Here is a 23,095-nt window from a genome sequence, read left to right as displayed (position 1 = left end):
CTCTAATTTTGAAGTCATCTGTCACTTTTCAATGAATACTGAGATTTATCTAGAATTAAGATGGATCAAAAGCAGAGATACTTAGGGAAAGCACAGGTCTTTCTATTCTCCTACTTTTGGAAACCAGTCCAGAGATTGGCAGCTGTAGCCCCCCCCCCAAAAAAAAAACCACAGAATTACCCCAAAGTTTAACTAGTTTAAAGTCTTGTGCCCACACACAGACTGGTAACCAATCTGCCCATCCTACCGGCCAGAGGACCCGGCGACAGATCAGGAAAACCATCGTGGGCACACAGCAGCACAGGGGGAGGCTGGAATTGCTGGGCGCGGGGTCAACTCCAAGCTCTCAGTGCCCCGAGTTCGTACAGTCACCAGGAACAGTGCACAGGTATACATGGGGGGACGCGACGCACTCCTGTCCTCTGTGCGAGACGCTGGGGACACAGGCTTGTCGGGAGGGGTGGCTGGGGCAGGAGAGGGGGGCAATCTATGGGGTTTCTCAGGTTCACAGCGTGAGAACAGGCTTTCCCGGGCTGCTGTCCTGCTCGCTACGGGACAGACAGTCAGGGCATGTTTTTAAGTGTTGCACACTTTCCAGCCCCTCTAGCATGTTTAGGTAAAGCAGGCACAGTTCAAACCACTGTTGGTGGTTTAAGAGACCGTCCACAACTCTCTCAACCTCAACAGCTGTGTCCCAGGACACGGCCCGAGAAGCACGGCCGCCTTACAATACGACCTGGCCTCTGTCTTGGGGGAGAGAGGAGAGCGCCCGTCTTACGTGTGTGCACACACACACATGCACACACACGGGGATTTGTCACCATTTGTGGAAAGATGAACTAATGAGAAGTTCGGTAACATAGGAAATACCCTGCCAACTCGGTCAATGAGGAGAGTACTTCCCAAACTATTGGTGACCAAGAATCCGTTTGGTTTTAGTTTCCAACCTGATAGAGACTGATACTTTTGTAAAACATGATATATGTGAAATGCAGGATCTATAGAATATGAAAAGAGACACAAACAACCCTCCAATTTTTTATTACTTAATCCAAGAAATTGCTCTAGGTTTCTAAATGCTTAATCTCAATTTCTGTTCCTTAGCTCAAGGCGCTGGCAAACACAAAGTTGCAGACCAGGACTTTAACTAGCACTCAATCAGGAAGGCAATGCTGGAGGGCAGTAATTTTCTCAGGGCTGTGTTTATTAGGATCATACACATAGTTTTAAAGAGCACATTCAATTCTAATAATAACACATTTTTAAAAAAGATTGATTGATTGATTTATGAATGATAGACATAGAGAGAGAGAGAGGCAGAGACACAGGAGGAGGGAGAAGCAGGCCCCACGCAGGGAGCCCGATGTGGGACTCGATCCCGGGACTCCAGGATCACGCCCTGGGCCAAAGGCAGGCACTAAACCGCTGAGCCACCCAGGGATCCCCAACACATTTTTGTTTGGGAAATTGAAACAACTGTCTACCCACTGCAAAGTAAAACAAAACTCAACAAAATCATTTCTCAGTTGAAGGCAAGACTACATCAACAGGGGAGGCAGGAACACAATATACACTGTGCTGTGTATTTATCCCATGGGCACTGGTTTAGGAGTACAGAGAATCCACAGTCCTGCACTAGACGAGCCCTGGGAGACCCTTGACGCATTTCTTAACACAAGGGGGGCAGGCTCAGAGGCAGAAAGACAATGCTTAAGGGGCAGAGCATTCCCTCTGTAGTATTCCAAACTACTTCTGGGTTGTAGGGTCTTTGAAATTCATGCTTGCTTCTATAAGTACATTAGTTCCTCTTACTCGTGGTTTCACATTCCTGGGTTTCACATATGCCCAGTCAAGTGCCATCAGAAGGAGATGATCCTCCTTCTGAGTTGTGGTTTGGAGTTCGACAGCAGCCTCACCCTATGGCCCCATGCCTACGTCATCCACCTCGCTTCATCCCACCACGCAGGCATTTTATCATCTCACGCTAGCAGAGGGTGAAAGTGAGTACAGTACAAGAAGACATGTTAAGTGAGAGAGACCACACTCACATAACTCTATTACAGTCTATTATTATAATTGTTCTATTTTCTTGGTGGTATGTCTGTAGAGGGAAAACACAGTATACGTAGGGTTCAGCGCGATCCCCAGGACCAGGCATCCATGAGGGGATCTTAGAACTTACCCCCCGCAGACAAGGGAAAACTGCACACAGAAGGTTAGAGCTCCAAAGGAGAGAAAGAAACCATGACGTTCATATTTTCCACCACAGAAGATAAAGCACAGGTGGGTTATACCTACGTAACTGCAGAAAATTGAAATCTGAAGACTGTTTCCTCAGCAAAGCCTTTGTCATATTAGCCAATTATTAGCCAATTAGCCAATTATTAGCCAATCAGCAATTATTAGCCAATCAGTGCTGTTCACACCTGCCACGCATCCTTTGAAGGCCACGTCTTCCAGGAGCTGCTCCATTTCACCCTATAGGCCAGTCTCTTCAAGTTCCAAGCACCAACTCCTACAAAAAGGGAGGGTACTTGGAATTGGTTTTTCCTTCTCTTTGGGGCCGTGTCTGAGAAGGAATCATTATCATATTTTAATGCCTAACACCCCAGTTACGACCAGCTACATAATTTGCAGAGCCCCGTGCAAAAAGAAAATGCAAGCCCCTTTGCTCAAAAATTCTTGAGAATTTCCACACAACTAGTAGAACATTCACCCAAGCCTGGAGTCCCTTGAAATGCAAGTTCCTGAGCTACGGCACAGGCCACATACCCAGCAGGCTGGCTCCGACCCCAGCAGTGCGCTGGTGATTTCATCCCCACAGACAAGCTTGTTGTTCTCAGACTTTTATCGCAGACTCAAGTTTGCTCTGATATGGACCCATGAGGACAATGAACTGAATTTATTCAAAAAACACTCTAGATACCTGCGTGTCCTGGTTCTGCAAACAAGTCCTCAACCCAGAAAGAGGAAGGTAGATGCACTTTTCTTACCTTTACGGCTGCTCCCATATACGCAACAGGACGGCGTACTGCTTCTAACCTTGACTAGAGGCATGAAAACCTGAGACTGAGGGCTCAGGGCTGGCCAAGGTCCTCCTGGAGAGTGAAGGCGGAGGGGCCCTTTTGGTGCTGGCGGGAGTACTTCATCACTGTGAAGTCCACCGTTTTGTTTTGTTTTTTAAAGATTATTATTATTATTATTTTATTTATTCATGAGAGTCACAGAGAGAGAGAGAGAAGGGCAAAGACACAGGCAGAGGGAGAAGCAGGCTCCATGCAGGAAGCCCGACGTGGGACTCGATCCCGGGTCTCCAGGATCAGGTCCTGGGCTGGAGGCGGCGCTAACCCACTGAGCCACCCAGGCTGCCCAAGCCCACCGTTTCTAAGAGACAAGCCACATCCACCACCTCGGGGAAACCTGGGCGTGATGCCCCTCATACACCTACTGCCAGATGGACCACATTTGTAGGAGCCACTCACTGTCCCAAGATCACTGCCCACCCTCCTAATTCATGTGGCCCCTTCTCTATAATGAATTAATATCATGAAATAGAAGTAATTAGGAATTTTAAATTACATTTAGGTAATGACCTAATAGGTCTCAATAAGTTATAGTACATTTATGCAAAGACAGACATTTAAAATCATGCCCTTGGGGCACCTGGGTGGCTCGGTTGGTTAAGTACCTGCCTTCAGCTCAGGTCAGGATCTCGGGGTCCTGGGATCCAGGCCTGCATCAAGGCTCCCTTAGGAGCCTCCCTCAGTTGGGAGCCTACTTCTCCCTCCCTCTCTGCCCCTCCGCCCCCCTCATGCTCTTTCTCTCTCTCAAATAAATTAAATCTTTAAAAAATCATGTGCTCAAATATTATTGAATGATATATCTATGATAGTATGTTACATGAAGAGCACAAAACTATAATTTTTGTTCATGATTCCAATCAAAATATATTACTATATTATAAACTATAATAGATGTATCATTTTTAAAGACTACAAAATTAACATACTGGTGGGTAAAATATTTTCAATTTTTTCTGTATGGTTCTGAGTTTCCAAAAGTTTTTCAAATGTACATTCAATACTTTTATGATGCAAAAGAGTTTGTTTGTTTGTTTGTTTGTTTGTTTTTTTGGTTATCTCAATTTCCCACAACCTTCTACTTTGGGCTTTCTTTTACTCAAAGAAAGGTAAAAGCATTAAGCAAATAAATGGTTACTGTGTTTACAACGAAGCTGCTACTTCATTCAAGATCGTCACAGGTTAGTCATCTTGTTGCTAGCATGCAACCCCACAGGGAGGGGGTCAATATCTAAGAGCGGCATCCTCAAAAACACTCTGATGGAGAGGGTGCCTGGCCTTTATCTTTAGAAATTTGTTTAAAGTTCATTTTTTCCCTCTAGTATACGAAGCACATCCATACCATAAACACATACACATTCAATCACACAGCACCAACTTCCTTAACTCATTTGTAGGGACTACACACCTAAACAACTAGCTTAAGTCAGGAAGTTGATATCCCATCCCCCCCCCAAAAAAACCTGCAAACATTAGATGGGTGAAATTAGTTTTGCCACTTTCATTACTGAGTCTTCATTATAACTGTAAATACTCCCAGCGCTGCCTTTGGCTATGCAGATGTGCGGCAAAGAGGTTATGTGGGGACGTCTGGGTGGCTCAGCGGTTTAGCACCTGCCTTCAGCCCAGGCCATGACCCTGGAGACCCTGGATCAAGTCCCACGTCGGGCTCCCTACATGGAGCCTGCTTCTCCCTCTGCCTGTGTCTCTCATGAATAAATAATAAAATCTTAAAAAAAAAAAAAAAAGAGGCTACGTGTGCTTGTAACTACATAGGAAATGTCTGGGAAGTTGTACATTAAACCGTTAACAATGGTTACTTCTGGGAAATGACATCAATATAGGGAGACACCCCACGGGGAAGAAATCAGACTCTTTTAACTAGTAGAGCTGCATTTTTAAAAGTAGTCTTTACGGACATCCACATGCAGAAGAATGAAACTAGAGCACTCTCTTTCACCATACACAAAGATAAACTCAAAATGGATGAAAGATCTAAATGTGAGACAAGATTCCATCAAAATCCTAGAGAAGAACACAGGCAACACCCTTTTTGAACTCGGCCACAGTAACTTCTTGCAAGATACATCCACGAAGGCAAAAGAAACAAAAGCAAAAATGAACTATTGGGACTTCATCAAGATAAGAAGCTTTTGCACAGCAAAGGATACAGTCAACAAAACTCAAAGACAACCTACAGAATGGGAGAAGATATTTGCAAATGACATATCAGATAAAGGGCTAGTTTCCAAGATCTATAAAGAACTTATTAAACTCAACACCAGAGAAACAAACAATCCAATCATGAAATGGGCAAAAGACATGAACAGAAATCTCACAGAGGAAGACCTAGACATGGCCAACATGCATATGAGAAAATGCTCCGCATCACTTGCCATCAGGGAAATACAAATCAAAACCACAATGAGATACCACCTCACACCAGTGAGAATGGGGAAAATTAACAAGGCAGGAAACAACAAATGTTGGAGAGGATGCGGAGAAAAGGGAACCCTCTTGCACTGTTGGTGGGAATGTGAACTGGTGCAGCCACTCTGGAAAACTGTGTGGAGGTTCCTCAAACAGTTAAAAATATACCTGCCCTACGACCCAGCAATTGCACTGCTGGGGATTTACCCCAAAGATACAAATGCAATGAAACGCCGGGACATCTGCACCCCGATGTTTATAGCAGCAACGGCCACGATAGCCAAATGTGGAAGGAGCCTCGGTGTCCAACGAAAGATGAATGGATAAAGAAGATGTGGTTTATGTATACAATGGAATATTACTCAGCTATTAGAAACGACAAATACCCACCATTTGCTTCAACGTGGATGGAACTGGAGGGTATTATGCTGAGTGAAGTAAGTCAATCAGAGAAGGACAAACATCATATGGTCTCATTCATTTGGGGAATATAAATAATAGTGAAAGGGAATATAAGGGAAGGGGGAAGAAATGTGTGGGAAATATCAGAAAGGGAGACAGAACGTAAAGACTGCTAACTCTGGGAAATGAACTAGGGGTGGTGGAAGGGGAGGAGGGCGGGGGGTGGGAGTGAATGGGTGATGGGCACTGGGGGTTATTCTGTATGTTAGTAAATTGAACACCAATAAAAAATAAATTAAAAAAAAAAAGTAGTCTTTACGGAACTCTAAAACTACAATCTTGTGCGTGTCCTACACTAAAGTAATAATACAAGAACTAATAAAGGAGTAACAGAACATGGCACCGAATGTCCTGCTGTAAGGCTTCAGGAAAGAAGAGACTATGTAGCCAAGGTGCTCTTGGCGACCCTAAGCACCTCTGCCTCGGGGTGCGGAGAGGTAGGGTGCCTGTCAGCAGGACCGTGGTGGGGCCCGACGCAGGGCTCGGGGTGGGCCCAAGTGAAGGACGCGCAGGCCAATCACACCCTCTTCCGGGGAATTAGAGCTGAGAAATGCTAAGAGAAAAATCGAAGGGCTACAGAAGCAGAAGATGAAAGGATGTCACGAGAAGGGAATGGACCAGGCAAGCCGGATGACAGGGAAGCAGCAACCCTGACTATAGAAAAGGCAGGAAGCAGAGGAGGAGGGAGCCAGCCATGGCACCAGGAGAGGGCGGAGGGCGGTGGCTGGGTGGTGGGTGACCCGGGGCTGGGGGGCGGGGTACGAGAGGGGCCATCTCCCGCCGCCTGGCTGCCCTAGAGCGCCCCAGCCTGGCCCCAGCGTCCTGGCAGCTACTGCCACCAGGGCTGCCAGGCCTCAGCTCCTTGCGCCCCGGAGCGCCACCCAAACCCTAGCCACCCCTGGGGCCTCAAAGGTGAACTGAGGAAACGTTCCCTCTGTACCGCGGGAAGACGGGTGTTACACAACCACGAGTGGAGGCATTCAACCACCACTTAATAATACGCTTTCCAGCCTGGCATCCCGATATCCTAGAACAGACAAAAATAGCGGCTGCAGAACTGCAATTAAAACAACCATGCTGTTGACAGCGGAGAGATATGGGAGCAGCCCAGCCTGACTACTGGGAACTTGGTCTGACGCCGTCACCTTGAAGGCCTGCACCCCCACTCGCATTCCCTCTTCAGAATTTTAGTTCGGGGTGCCTGGGTGGCTTGGCTGGGTGGCCAACTCTTGGTTGCAGCTCCGGTCATGGGTCAGGATCTCAGGGTCCTGGGATGGAGCCCCCCGTCTTTGGGCTCTCCACTCAGTGGGGAGTCGCCTTGAGGACTCTCTCTGCCCCTCACCCCTGCTAGCACACGCATGCACGCTCTCTCTCTCTCATCTAATAGACTGATATCTAGATAACTAGAAGAATTCCAGTTCTAGCTCAGCCTTAATGCACCTGGATAGGGCTAAAGGGATATTTCACAGAACACACTCGGTTTGGGATACATCAAGTGAAAGCAGCCTCACCTAAGGTCCAGGAAAGCTTTGAAGAGGAAAGTGAGCTGGGAGGACCTGAAAATAAAGAGGCTAAACAAGGAAGCTTACCAAATATGGTTTCCCTTGACAAAGCCAGGTGGATAGCAGCAAGGAATGCCCTATTTTGTCAAGTTGTCCATTATAATATTGTGTGTTTCCCAATACACGTAAACAACCTGCATATGCAGATGAGTCCCTTATGGAATACATGAGATCCAAATGAGATTTCTGAAGAAATAGTTCAGGGGATCCCTGGGTGGCTCAGCGGTTTAGCGCCTGCCTTTGGCCGAGGGCGCGATCCTGGAGTCCCGGGATCCAGTCCCATGTCGGGCTCCCGGCATGGAGCCTGCTTCTCCCTCCTCCTGTGTCTGCCCCCACCCCCCGCTCTCTATGTCTATCATGAATAAATAAATAAATAAATCTTAAAAAAAAAAGAGAGAAATAGTTCAGGTATGGCCTAGAAATAGCCTATAAACTATTTGGAAAAATACTGATAGGGGATGGACAAAGGGATCACTGGCAATAAAAGAAAGCAGATCCCGAGGTGGGGCAGCGTTCCACTGCAAAATGACTTCAAAGTTGTTTCCAAGAAATTGTTCTTTTTTCACATTATGAACAATGTCATGACACAAGAGCCAGCAGTTACAACTACCAACCGTATGACGTCAGCAACGTCACTGCCTCATATATCCTCAGAGGTTGAAGAACAAAGATGAAAAGTGAGGGAAGTTATTGTTCATATTATTGCTTTACTAATGAATGGGGCAATTAAAGTAATAAAGGCCTTATTATGTTTCTTTCGCCTTGAATTATATCTGACCCCTAGCTCCTTAATCTGTAAGGGACACACATGTACATGCACACACCCACAGCATACGCACATGTACGCGCACACACGCTATAGCACCTTATGCGCGTTGAAAGCATGACCACTTAAACTGACTTTAGAGCAGTGTGGGCTCTGAAAGGCCCCTGAAAGTTTGGTTTTGATCTCTGGACTTAATGAAACACAATCAAAGAATAAGATCACATCAAAATAAATATTTTTATCTTTTTAAAAAGATAATCACATGCAAGAATCCCTTTTGTGCCAATGTTTCTCAACCAATATACTCTTTGAATAAACATGAATATTTCACTATCAGCTTGTTATGCCACCATGAACAGGATTCTGAACAGAATCACCTTATGTTCCCTGAATCAAGATGATACAGACAGAAAATTTTTGTCCCAACTGTCCTGTCATTTGTTTGAGAGAGAAATGGAGAAATAGAAGTAGAGGGAAAAAAAACCCTGTTTTTTAAAAAAGTTATCAGTTTTCTCTCTCAAAAATAAGTTGAATTTTAAAAGAGGGGGGCACCCGGGTGGCTCAACTGGCTAGGTGCCTGCCTTCGGCTCAGGCTGTGATCCCAGGGTCCTGAGATCGAGCCCCAAAGTGGGTTCCTTGCTCAGCAGGGAGCCTGCTTCTCCCTCTCCTTCTGCTCTCCCCCACTTGTGCACTGTCTCTCTCTCAAATATATAAAATTCTTAAAAGATTATCAGTTATAAAATAACAATATTTTTTAGAATTTTATTTTTAGAGAAAGAGCACAACGGGAGGTGTGGGGGTAGAGGGCGAGGCAGAGAATCCCAAGCCGACTCGGGGCTCCATCTCACCACCCTGAGATCATGACCCGAGCCAAAATCAAGAGTCAGACACTTAACCAACTGGGCCACCCCTAATATAATAACATTTAAGATGCTTCTTCAAACTGCACCCACCTTCCTGTTCATAGCTACTGCATAAATAATTCCAGAATGCCAGTGATTGTTTCTTTGATGGCTATCACGTTCACTTCCCGACAGCGCGTCAGCGGTACCCACTGATGGCAGGCGTAGGAATGATCCTGGGCACAAAAAGCTGAGGCAGTGCTCTGCCGAGAAGGCTCAGGTGCAGTGGGGCAGCGCATCCCAGCACTCCCTGGCTTTAAAATTTGTCCTTCACTGGCTGAGGGCGAGGGCCTCTGAAATCTAGAACATTGATTAGAAACCAGATTCCTTCCACAGCTCAGTCACATCGTGAAGACCTGCACTTGGGAGAGGCGAATGCTTCACACACTCAGTTTCCACCGGGTGCACCACAGTGCAATCAGTGAGCGACAGGAAAGCAGGGTCTGGGTTCCCAGGTTGCCCACCCCTTGACCTGTCTGCTAGGCCATGAGAGTTGTTTGTGGTTGCTGTTGATTTTGGGTTTTTTTTGTTTGTTTGTTTTGTTTTTGTTTTTTTTTTTTTGCATTTTCACAGTTGTACTGAATATACTGGAAAGCCGTTCTCAAGGGTTCTTGTGGCAGACACACCATGCCCCTAAAGTTCGGTTTTGAAATATACTTTCAGGGGCACCTGGGTGGCTCAACGGTTGAGTGTCTGCCTTCAGCCCAGGGCATGACCCCAGGGTCCCGGGATCGAGTCCCGCATCAGGCTCCCTGCATGGAGCCTGCTTCTCCCTCTGCCTGTGTCTCTGCCTCTCTCTCTCTGTCTCTCATGGATAAATAAATAAAATTAAAAGAAAAAAAAAAAAGGAAAGAACGAAAGAAATATACTTTCAGCATTGGAGAGGCACATGGATTCTTCAGCCCTTGGTGGAGCTGAGTAGGGTCTACCTGTGTGTGTCCTGCTAATATTACCATTTTCAAAGTGTGCTGTGATGTGAAAATAGGTGGAAAGCTCTGTATTAGACAAAACAAAGCACGATAAGCCTTCAGATTGCAGCACATTACACTACAAAATTTCTATACATTTAATCCCAGTGTACACTGGCATTATTCAATTGAATTAACAGTATTTAGTTTTTCCCATAGTTTGCCTATAAATTTGTACTAAACATGCTTTAGTTTACTTAAATGTATGTATTTTTTTTCTTTTTCTATAAGGAAAAAAAAATAGGGGCACGTGGATGGATCAGTCAGTTAAGTGTCCAACTCTTGATTTTGGCTCAGATCATGATCTCATGGGCTCAGGTCATGATCTCAGGGTTGTTGAGATCTAGCCCCACCTTGGGCTCTGTGCTCTGTGGAGGGTCTGCTTGAGATTCTCTCTCTGTCTCCCCATACCCCTCCCCATGGCTCATGCATGCTCACATGCACACTCTCTCCCTAATAAATAATTTTTTTAAAGCAGAAAAAGGAAAAAATACACCTAAATTTGTACATGGGGAGGTGACTCATGCAACATTTGCCTGCTATTTCCTTCTTGTTATGCTAGTTCTTGGGAAATTTTTATTAGGACCAAAAAGATCCTCCCTAAAAGTGTGGGGATCTCTGATCCTTTTCTTCACTCGTCTGAAGGGCCCCTGAGGAAGTGATCCAGGACCCCCGCAGGTAACTGGTGCCCAGGTTTCAGGTCTCCTGTCCCCCAGCCAGGGTCCAGGGAACAGACAACCACTGTGATGGAACACTTTTACACGAGCCAGCCAAATGATTAGGAAATTACGAACATGCCTATTTCAAATTATTTTCAAGAAGATCATCAGGAAAACCCTTTAGAACAACTCAGCTTGCTTAACTTCATTCTGGGAGAGTACCCAGGAGTCAGAAGGGCTCCTGGAGATGTTTGTACTGGCCAACTTCCTCGACTGGAATAGGTACATTTCTCACCCTGCCGGGCCCATCCTGTGCTGTACAGAGTCATCCCATACAGTGGACTTAGCTTCCCACTACCCACCCCCACCCCCAGGAGCTGTGTGGCTTCAGGCAAGTCACCTAGCTTCTCTGAGCCATAGTTTCCTGCCACTAAGTCAGAGATAACTTATCTTCTCTGCCTTTCTCCCAGGGCTGTTGGGAAAACCAGATGACATGCAGAGGATCTTGCCTGTAATAATGTATCTAGAAGGTTTTTGGAAATAATGTTTAATCTTAGAGCAAGAGAGAAGCTTTCAGGGATACATTTCTATCTTGTATTGAGAAGGAGATTGAACATTAGGTGAAAAAGTGCTTGCCAAGATTATGTTTTTGAATCTTACTAAGTAGTCACCGTGGTTATTACCGTCCAGAAGACGTGAAGGAATAAATATGGTCTCAGTCCTGGGGATGTGTGTTTTCATCCTTATCCTCGTAAAAGAGAAACTGAGTACGTGTGGAGAGGACGGTTTGTTTTGGGCACTGGAGATGAAATCTATCTCTGAGGTTTTAGAGAAAAATAGGATCTGGCAGGAAGACAGAAGTAACCCGGCGAACAAGAACTATTAACAAAACAATTTGCTCAGTTAGTTCAAGGATGCCTATAATAGATGCCATAGGGGCAACTGCCCAGGACTGGGGTGCTTGTGCAAGAGGCAGCTTGGAATAGCATCCTGGAGCTGGGCTTGGGTAGAAGGGGACACTTAAAAGCACTTAGACCAAAAAGAAAAAAGCCAAAAAAAAAAAAAAAGGCACTGAGACAACACTTGCTAAGAAAATAGATCTTAAAAGTTCACATCACAAGAAAAAAAAAGTCTTGTAACTATGTATGGTGACCACTTTGCAATATATACAAATATTGAATCACGATGTAGTACACCTGAAACTCACATAGGTTGTATGTCAGTTATTCTTCAAACACATGAACACACACATTAATGCATAAATACTCGTTTGTGTAATTCTCAGCAAAGCCAGCAGGGTGGGGCGCCTGGGAGGCTAGTGGTTGAGCGCCTGCCTCTGGCCCAGGGCGTGACCCCGAGGTCCCGGGATCGAGTCCCGCATTGTCGGGCTCCCTGCGTGGAGCCTGCTTCTCCCTCTGCCTGTGTCTCTGCCTCTCTCTCTCTCTGTCTCTCATGAATAAATAAATAAAATCTTAAAAAAAAACAAAAAACCTAGCGTGGAGAACCTGAGTGGAATCTCAGTTTGACTCCATCCTAAGGTCTGGATGGAGCAAAGCATATAATTCACAGAAGCCACAGTTTCTGCGCCAGACAGGGCTGGAGAAGGGTTAAGGGATGTAGCGGTGGCTGTACCCAGGCAGGCTCCGGCCGCAGCTCCCACGTCGCTCAGGAGCCCCCCGGTGGCAGCGTGTCGCGGCTGGGAAGGCGCAACAGAGGCTGGGGCCGAGTCAGCCACCTTTTGACGAGGAGGAGCTTTACGGGCTTGCTCTCTTACACCAAGCGCTTTCCTCACACAGGATCTCCCCTTCGCTCCTCGTGAACCCCGCAAGTTCTCATCCCCCTCTCAGATGAGGTAACGGAGGCGCCGGGGGTTAAGAGCTGAAGCCCTGAGCTGCCCACCGCGGCGCTTCCCTGGGCAGGCGGACGAGGGCCACCTGGACGGCCAGGTGCAGCGGGGGGACCGGACACCCCGTTACCTGGACGGCGATGGCGGCCGCCCCGCAAAGGTGCCCCACTCTCGGCTGCTTGCATTCCCATCAGGGGCAGGGCTGCTTCGTCCACTGTCTCCCAGGGCCGAGCCTTTGAGGAGCTGGTTTCCAAGGTGATCCATAAGCTTCCACCCGCAGTGGGAAGTTAGGCCCTCACGAGTTTAGTATTTTCTGTTGATTCTCCAGAAGGGAGGATGGACCATTGCAGCTGGACTCAGACCAGCTCCCCGTGTGCGTCCCCAGAGGGCAGCCACTGTGGCACCAGCAGCAAACACAGCTCCTTTCCTGGCAACTAAAAGGTGCTTTTTGTTTGGGATAAATGTCCTCATTATGGCTCGATCGGCCTTCAAAAGAAGCTTCCAGAATTACCCTGGCACCTAACTAGCAACAGATAACTAGACCCAAAGGGTGAAGAAGACCCTAGAGATCCTTAGGGTCTGAGGAACAGAATCCACATCTCCACTAGAAGCCTATTTGTTCTCTGGCTGGAGAAATGAAATGAAAATTCATTATTATATTACGTATTAATATGTATTAATACGTATATTACGTATTAATAATATAACGTATATTATTCCAACGGACCTGTGAAACCACTACCAAATGTCACCAATAATTGCTAACAGCAGCGACCATATGCCAGCTGCTGTCCTTATCACTTAAATGCATCTTCTCATTTAATCTTCACAACATCCTACACCATATATATGTATATATATGCCAGACACGTGTAAACATCTGTATATCTGTGGTGTGCGCACACACACACACACACATATATAAAATCCCTATTTGATGGATGAGAACACCGGGGCTCAGAGAAGTGGAGCATCGGCCCAGTGGATATGCAGCGTAGATGCCCCTCCAGTCACTGGGCCCAGGGTGGAGCTCCAAAGCCTGTGACCGTTGCACTGCATCAGCTTATAGAATAATTTCTTCAAGGGAGTGAAGCAGTACAAATAAAATGAGTAATAATAAGAACTTTCTCTAGTTTCCAGAAAATTCAACCTTCTTTCCGTCCTTATGTACTTTAGACCCTATAGCATCTTTACCAACTCTATTAATTTTTTTTTTTTTTTTTTTTTTGCTGGCAATCTGTAAAACCGTGGTATTCTCCTCAACCCCCACTGTGTGACTGTCAGAAATCCTCCTATATAAAGATGATTCACAGTCAAGATGCAATACTCACAATAGGCATTGTCTTGGAAACTGTGAGTCAGCTTAGAGTCCCGGTTAGCCTGTTACCCACCCTGACTTAGCCTCCCGGCCTGTGAGCCTGCACCGTCTTTCATCATCTCTCTCTCTACGTCTTCCTAACTCCCAGAGTGGAGGAGCGTGGAACACTGGTGCTTGGCTTTCCGCAATGTTCTGTGACACAGGGTCCTTGAGGAGCCCCCATCTCCCTGCTGGTCCTGTTAATAACAACATCATCCGGACCCGATGTCTAGGATTATTCTCCAGCGGCTGAATGGCTGTTTTGGTGTCCTGCCCGGCATCCTCATTCTCTTGGCACACAGTCTTCCTACTTGATAACCCCGGCTCATCTCTGCCTATGGTTTAACCATCTGCCTCTTGCTGAGACTCTCTCAAAAACACGCCTAGCCTCAGTGGATCTAAGTGTTTAGCTCCATTCTCTCAGGGCCAGCCCATCCCATCACCCACCCAGGATTTAAGCCTCCTCTGCCTAGGTGCACAAGGCCTGCACCTGTTTGTCAAACAATGGACGTAATAACGGACACTGAATCCACAGGAGCAGGGGGCCTTGGGGGAAAGAGAAAAAGTTTGCTCATGTCAAGCTTCAATGATCAGAATAGCTCCAAATATGAAATCAAAGGAAGTATTACAATATTACCTGGGCATAGGAACCGACGGCTGAAGCAATCACCACACCTGCCATGACGAAAGCAGGTATTCGGTCATTTGAGAAGTTCCACTGATCACTGATTATTTTTCAACTCCACTCATGTACCATAAAAAAAACGCAAGCCCCAGAAATACAGAAGGAATGGTGGCAGTGTGTTCTACACCAAGTGTGTTTACTGAAATCCTTTCCATTGACCTTTCCGCCTGGTTCCACAAAGAGGTAAATCACTGTCATAACAAAGCCAAGGCCATACATATTTTTACTGTCTGAACTTAGGCCAGAGATCTAAACATGCCCCCAAACAGATCATTCATTTATCAATTCGATCATTCATTCATCCAGCAAATATTTACACAGGGGTTTACCAGATGTCTGGTATGGGGCTGAGTCGTGGCAACGCTATGCTGACCTTAACTAAACGCTAGGTTACTGGGAACTAATTTGGTAAGTAACAGAAGATAGAGGACACATGTTTCTGCCCTAATATTAATTCTCAAAATAATGCCATTCTAAACCTTTCACTCTTCAGCTATTATTAAATCAAACCACTACTTTCTGCTCCATACTGTTATTTATTTGGTGGGTTTTCTTTTTTTTTTTTTTTTTTCATATTACTTTGGAAAGACTCTCATCCCATTTTTGTCTGCAATGTCACTCTCGTCCCCTCCAAGGTATGCCTCTTGATTCTCCCCCTTTTCTTCTCAGAGCATTGGATTTTGCCAGCAATTCTCCTCTCTGTTCATTGAATTATGACTAAATTATGCTTTGGGCTCTCTTAGCATCTTTCATGACTCCCCTCATCCCTGTTTTTCTCCCTCTTTTTTGTTCCTTTCAACTTCCTTTGGGAGTGGGTGAGCTTTTCACTTTTTTTAAACCATCAAATTATATTGCATGATGGAAAGCACAGTATCTACTCATTAGAGTCCTTTCAAATGAGAAAGGCCTCACTGTGTCTGATTATGGTGTCTTGAATTACAAACTCTAATAACTCCTAGTAATTACCCCTTATCTGCTGTGCACTCACTCTCAGCTTCTCAAGACCCTGGATGGCTGACGTAAATAAAAGGCTGTCCGTACACCATAACTTAACCATTGTGGCCTTCCTTGAAGGACTTACTATGAAGAAGGCATCACCAACAGACAGGGCCTCAAACTAACAGATTTATATCATTACTTCCCAGTCTTTGACAGCTTCCTTCCAATTTGGATAGGCATTTAGAATTATTGAAATGAGAACATGTTAACATATAGGCTCCATGAAAGTGTCAAATTTAATGATAAAAATGCTGCTTTTCAGGGGTGCCTGGGTGGCTCAGTCGGGTGAGTATCTGACTCTTGATTATGAGTCAGGTCATGATCTCAGGTTCGTGAGATCCAGCCCCGATTCAGGCTCCGTGCTGGGCATGGAGCCTGCTTAGGATTCTTTCTCTCTCTCTACCCTTCCCCACCTCTTAAAAAAAAAAAAAAATGCTGCCTTTCAACTACATAAATAGCATTACTTTCTGAATAAATGTAAGATAATAAAAGTCACAAAAATAGCAAGTGATGTTATATTTGCGAAATGAGACCAAACGGGCCTGATTAATGCAAGGTCACTGTGCAGTTTCAGCCGGCCGTTTCTGCTCTAGCCTTCTCTCTCACCACTCCCTCAAAAAGTACTAAAAAAAGGAAACAGGATACAGGCTAAGGCCAGAATTGGTTCTATTACTGGTTCAATAGGCAACTAAGGCGTCCTCGTCCAGCTTCAGCTCCCTGAAGTTCTGCAATAGACAGAACGATGCAGGAAGTGCCATGGGCGCTCCAACATCACATGGCTATGACATAGCCCAGAAGGGCCACCTCATCAGCACTGGTGAGTACATGGTGTCAGAGACATTTTCAAAATTCCCTTTGCATTTGGAGTAGGAAGGCTTTCTAACTATGATTCACAATCGAGGAACCACTTTTTAAAAAACCCCAAATTTCTACATTGCAAAAATACCCTAAGTCAAAAGACAGAAGACAGACGGGGGGGGGGGGGGGGGAAGATGCAACTCAGATCACAGACAAAAGGCTCACGTCGTTAATATATAAATAGCTCCTACGTGTTGGTAAGAAAAAGAGCAGCCACGCAACAGAAAATGAGCAAGGAACAATAACTGACAATTTACAAAAAAGGAAATGGAAAGAGCTTATAAATATATGAAAAATGGAAAGAGCTTATAAATATATGAAAAATGGTCAGCATCACTTGTAGGAGAAATGCAAATTAAAAACATACTGAGATACTATTTTCACTTATCAGAATGAGAAGAATCCAAAGTTTGATAACACATTCTCTTTATAAGAAGACTGGGGAAAAAAGGCACTCCTCACATATTTCTTGGGAGAGTGCAACTAGAGTAAAACCCCAAGGGTGGGTGATCTTGGTAACATCTATGCATGTACCCAATGGCCTTGCAAATTCACTTCTTGGTATTTATTCTACAGACATGTTTCATTTGGATAAATGACATTTACAAGGTCATTTATTGCAGCTTTAGTTTTACAGTAAATGCTTAAAAATAATATAGGGGAGGGGCACCTGGGGGGCTCAGTGGTTCTGCCTTTGGCTCAGGGCGTGATCCCGGGGTCCTGGGATCGAGTTCCACATCAGCTTCCCTGCAGGGAGCCCACTTCTTCTATGTCTCTGGCTCTCTCTCTGTGCCTCTCATGAATAAATAGATAAAATCTTAAAAAAGAAAAGAAAACAACATAGGGGAGAGGTTAAAGAAACCATGGATTTGCCACATAATGGAATAATGGGCAGCCATAAAAAAGAAAAAGAATGGAGGCACTGTAAGTCCTGAAATAGGAAGATGGACTGTTCACTGAAACACAGTAAGGAGCAGAAAAGCTTTTCTGGACAAGGAGTTGAGGGAAGGATGGGCTAAAACTATCTACTGGTGTTTGCCTGTACATGCAAAAAAGGATCTGAGGAAGATACACACAAAAAGGAATATAGTGGTCAGCAAGAGGGAGTAACAGGGCTGAGAGATACTGCAGTATATACCTCCTAATAGATTTGGATCTCTGAATCATAGAAATGTATTATTATTCAAAACTTATTTAAATTTTAAGAAGCGCCTTGACTGTCAGAGATGTTCTTCACTGAGGACATTAATAAATCATTAACTCCAAGAATTAAGGGATACCTGAGGCAAAGATGCCCAGGATCATTATTTGCAGTCTCTCCTTGTCTTGTATAGCTTCCCAAACATGAATTAGGGACCTTGCTGGTGGAAAAATTCTCACCACCCCCTCCCCGGTAGTATCTTTTCTTAAAATGGCATGGCTTACATGCACGTACAAGCACAGAACCAACTATAAATTTCTCATACTCAATGCTCATTTACAACTCTAAAATCAAAACGTATTTCCAAATTAGACACAGCAAAATTACAGAACCAAGAAAAATCTAAAATAACCACGTTATAATTGAAAGATGAGGTTGATGTGTTTGAACTAAATTGTCACTTGGAGGGCAGCCCGGGTGGCTCAGCGGTTTAGTGCCGCCTTCGGCCCAGGGCCTGATCCTGGGGACCCGGGATCGAGTCCGACGTCCCTGCGTGGAGCCTGCTTCTCCCTCTGCCTCCCTCTGCCTCCCTCTCTCTCTGTCTCTCTCATGAATAAATAAATAATATCTTTTTTTAAAAAAAATTGTCACTTGGAGCAGGAATCCTGAATAGGTCCTCTGGAATCCAGCATACAACATCATCTTTCGTCACGTAATACGGTGACTCCACCACCATTTTCCTCTATTCACGTTCAGGAACCATCTGTGTAGTGTGTTGTGAAACCATCTGACCTTCCTCTGGCCAAACATATCTTTGATGTATTCAACTCCTCCAATACTTTCTCAGTGGCTTAAAACAGCTGATGTGGAAGCAGCAAACACAAACCCACATGCTACTTGAGCACTGAAATTGGTATCATCCATAAGGTGGTCACTCCAATAACCCAGAATAAACCTATATTAAGATTATTTTACTCGGGGCACCTGGGTGGCTCAGTGGGTTAAGTGTCTGACTTGGGCTCAGGTCGTGATCTCAGGGTCCTGGGATGGAGCCCCATGCACTCAATGGGGAATCTGCTTCTCCCTCTCCCTCTGCCCTCCCCCGCCCCACACTCATGCCCCCCCCTCAAATAAATAAAATCTTTTAAAAATAGTATTTTATTCATATTATTCATTTTTAACATCAGTGTATCTTCCTCTATCAGGACATAGAATGTTGCCATTCTTATTATTTATTTATTTATTTATTTATTTATTTATTTATAAGAGAGAGAGAGACAGAGAGAAGCAGGCTCCATGCAGGGAGCCCGACGTGGGACTCGATCCCAGGACTCCAGGATCACGCCCTGGGCTGAAGGCAGCGCTAAACCGCTGAGCCACCCAGGCTGCCCTCATTCTTCTTTCTTATATCTGCCTCTCATTTCATCATACGGCAAATCTATCACATATTTAACCACTCCCCTATCAAACACTTACTATAAAACTAATGCTGCAACATCTGAAACTAATGATATACTGCATGTTGGCTAACTGAATTTAAATTAAAAAAAAAAAACTAATGCTGCAAAATGGAAATATCAAATTTAAAAATCACGAAGAGCACTCAGGCTGAGAGTGAACACAGACCCTAGGATGCAAAACGCAACTGTAATCAGTTACTGTGTTTGAGAGATGATGTCTATTCATTGCTCCAGCTGAAGACTGTGCCCTGGTTTTCAAGCCTCCCAGGGGTTCTCCTCTGGCCCCTCAGTCCCCCTTCACCTTTGATGCTGTCTCTGTGTCACTGCCCACAGCTGTGGAATAGCCGGCCTATTTCCAGGCTTTCAAACCCCAGCCTGGGGCAGAGACTCAAACCACCTATGGGTTAGGATGAGAGTGTGGACCATCCTGATGATGTAATCCCCATTTAGTACAAACAGCAAATCTCCATAGAGGGAACATGCATTTCAAAGTCTCTCTCATTAAGTCTTAACCAAAACCAAGAAACTAATTTCAGCATTAAACATCTGGGCCAGAAAAAAAAAATCTGTGCAGATTCTCGCTGAATCCAGTCTCTCAAGCATAGAGATGATGTCATATTTTTTGCATCTTCAGTGCCTAACAGGTGGTAAACACTTAATATCTGTTTGATGGATGAGTCAGTCAACGGATGAATAAATGAGTGAGTGAGTGATGAAGAGCAGAGAGTAAAAATAGGGAATAATTATCTTTTTCTAATTAAAATCTTTCTCCACATATGATGTTCTTTATTTTTCTGATAGACCGCGGTTTGGGGAATTTTCGTGCGCATTTATTTGTGAAGCATTTGCAGGTATATTATAGGGAATCGGTCTGACTTTTGGCCCGTCACCAAGACTAAAGCTAAAACAAGCAGATTGTACTGGAGTTAATAAAGAATGCAATGTGGTAAACACTTTCCCATCAAATAGTACAGTGATTATAAAGGTCACTGGCTACATACTTCGGGCACATTCTTTTGATACCATGTTCAACATCAGTCAGGAATGTCGGCTACAGTCCAATCTAAGGAGGAAAGGAAACAATTTTCTCTCAAGTTCAAGCAGTTTCTGAGCTACGTGAAGGTCTCTGTTTACTTACTTTACTTCACACGGTAGAGAAGTACCGTTTTACCAAAGCTCTCGATGAAGTCAGCCACTTTTAGAAAAGGTGGAAATCTACCTCCTTTGATGAAAATGTAGGCACATGTAACACAAATAAATGGGAGTACTTGCTGCCATTCTGGGGTCCATACCAGATTCTTCTGGCATTGCCTTGGTCCCCTTTGCATCTCTCTCCTTTTTAGCTTTTCTCTACACCACAGTCTTCATTCACCATAGCTACAGAAGTGCCATTAACTGTCTGCCCCACCTCTCTCGGTTGACACTTTGGGTTTCACGGGACAACACAGTGAAGCCACCTTGCTGGATTTCAGAGTGTGAAGACCTCATAAAAGTAATGGGGGTAAAGGTATACCTCTCCCTAAGATGTGAGGGATGCTCATGGTTTGAACAAATCCCCAGTTTTAATGAGATTTTACTACAGCTAGAAGATTCTGATGATGTGGATACGAGACTGCTTTCAACCATATTCCTCAAGGTCGACTTGTGCATCCCAACAGCCAAGAGCCTACTGAAGGCACTACGGGAGGTGATAACCTCTGTTCTATTAAATAAGCCTTATTTTCCTCCTCTTGGTTTTGAAAGCAGAATAAAAAAATAATTTAAAAAAATGATGCAACGGGATTTTCCCTTACACCTTTGCAAAAATCTCCCTTTGTATTTCATGGGGATTCGAGCAAGTATTCTATTTTTTTTTATTTTTTTATTATTTCTTTTAGTACTCTATTTTTTAAAAAAGATTTTATTTATTTATTCATGAGAGACAGAGAGAGAGAGAGGCAGAGACACATGCAGAGGGAGAAGCAGGCTCCCTGCAGGGAGCCCGACGGGGCTGCCCATCAAGTACTCTATTTTGGAGGGATATCATCAGTGACTTACCCAGATATTTTTGCTACGTCCTCTATGGGGCCCCAAATCTCAGTGGTGTGAGTGGCAGAGATTATGTCTTCCCCCACATAGGCTCTGCTTGGTCTCTTCCCTTATCTTCACAGAGCTTCACCCTTTAGTCCCATTCTTGCTGGAGGCGCTAAGAGGCTTTGCATGAGTGTTCAGTTCCTGATACAGTCAGCAGGGCTGCTCGGGGCTGTCATGAGCATCCCTCCCTCATCAAACCTCTCTGACATCAACACCTACCTCTCCTACAGCCTGGTGTGTGCAAACTGGCCACTCTGAGAATAAGGGCACCTCGTCAGGAGGAAGGCCTCCGCCCTACGCTGTTGGAATCAGGGGAAATCAAACAGCAGCTACCCTGACAAATGGTGGCTCTGATGGCACCAACTTCCTAAGACGTCAACAAGAAATCGAGCATGCATCTGCTTGCGCACCAAAGCCACCAACACTCAATGGAAGTGAGCTGGGCACCGTAGGTGGCAATGTGAATGACAGGTCCCCTCCACCCCAAAAGGGAAAACACTGCAGATCGGCCTTCTTGCTGCTGGAACAGTCGCAGTCCACCCCGAGTAGGCCGTGAACTGCTATTCCAAACAATCCATCAAACGGGACTTGCCTGTCCTCAATGGATTCAAGTTAAATGAGTTAAATGACACTTATTCTTTATCCGAAGATGTTCAACCACATTGTTACCCAGACTGTGGGGCCGTTTAAACTTGCCTCTGAGGTTCCAGAAAGGCAAGGGGGAAAGGAGGTCGGCTGCAGAGTGTTGCAGCAGGTGGGCTCAAGGTACACGGTCCGGGTTGGCATGGCACCAGCTCCAGCACTTACTGGCTGAGTGACCTTAGGCTCAGTCTCCTCCACCAAAAGCAGATAAGGTACTGGTAAGTGCTACTTCTTGGGGTTGCTCTGATGGCCAAAGGAGAGCGCCAGACTCAGTAAGTATTCAACTGGGATTACATATTATTATTATCATTAATTATTACAAGGAGTCTCACTGCCCAAATCCAGACGCCGTCTTCTAACTCATTAAAAAAAAAAGAAAGAAAGAAAGAAAGAAAAACAAAGCCTTTGAAATCACCAGAATGAGTGATTCACAAAAGGGTAAATGGTTTGCAAGCTGGTGCCTGTTTCATGGAAGGCTACTGGTCTAAAACCCAGCACAACCTCACAGGAAAACAAAACTAAGCTAAACATCTGCCAAGTACTTCAGCGCATCCGGACTCACAATTCTTTTGATTGTAGTGAAAATCCTGAGGAGCAGTGATCTCTCCGACCCTGTACCTGTATGAACAAACTGAAATTGGTAGCAGTGGGACTGAAAGCCCAATTTATTTCTTATTCCAAATCCTCTTCTCTTTCTGCTACACCATGAAGTAATTTTTTTTTTTAAAGAGTTTACTTATTTATTCATGAGAGACACGGAGAGAGGCAGGGACATAGGAAGAGAGAGAAGCAGGCTCCCTGCAGGGAGCCTGATGTGGGACTCGATCCCGGGACCCCAGGGTCATACCCTGAGCCCAAGGCAGATGCTCAAAAACTGAGCCCCCCAGGTGCCCAGTAAAAATGTTTCTTAACTGGTGCTTTGACCCTCAAGGCTGAATCCAGTTAAGATGCAAGCCTACTTTGAGCTTCCGCTTCTTCCTGCCAATGGGAATCATCTACTAACCAAAGGAGCTGGGTGGCCATGGGTGAAGCTCCCCAGTCTCACTGCCCGTCCTGGAACTCCTCTTAATCGGCCATGACGCACTGAGCTCTTGCTAGGTTCTGGGTGCTGCCCTCAACGCTCTCCATTTATAAATGTAAACCACCCCAGTACAAGCACTGCTTTTACCCTTATTTTAAAGAGAAGACGGAGGCGGGGAAATGCA

The 23,095-nt window shown here is 45.1% G+C and overlaps 1 protein-coding gene and 1 long non-coding RNA gene across 4 annotated transcripts in view; one reads left to right on the top strand and one right to left on the bottom strand.

Moving 5' to 3' along the window:
• The window catches only part of TBC1D9 (TBC1 domain family member 9), a 114,071-nt gene that overhangs the window by 70,745 nt on the left and 20,231 nt on the right, over positions 1–23,095 (bottom strand). Inside the window, exon 1 of one of the 3 annotated variants that reach the window (XM_072788282.1) lies at positions 2,183–2,313. The exons of the other annotated variants lie outside the window; for them this stretch is intronic. The gene's annotated coding sequence lies outside the window, so the exon portion shown is untranslated. Of the gene's footprint in view, positions 1–2,182; positions 2,314–23,095 lie in introns of those variants that run through there. 3 annotated transcript variants of the gene reach the window in all.
• On the top strand, positions 16,261–22,408 carry LOC140611621 (uncharacterized). The gene is made up of 2 exons (XR_012012719.1): positions 16,261–16,533; positions 21,479–22,408. It is a non-coding gene; the product is annotated as an uncharacterized lncRNA (long non-coding RNA).

The sequence above is a fragment of the Canis lupus genome, chromosome 20 (assembly GCF_048164855.1).
Source record: "Canis lupus baileyi chromosome 20, mCanLup2.hap1, whole genome shotgun sequence".
Lineage (NCBI taxonomy): Eukaryota > Metazoa > Chordata > Mammalia > Carnivora > Canidae > Canis > Canis lupus.
The sequence above is the reverse complement of the archived record's forward strand: the minus strand, read 5'-3'. Positions and strand labels throughout refer to the sequence as shown.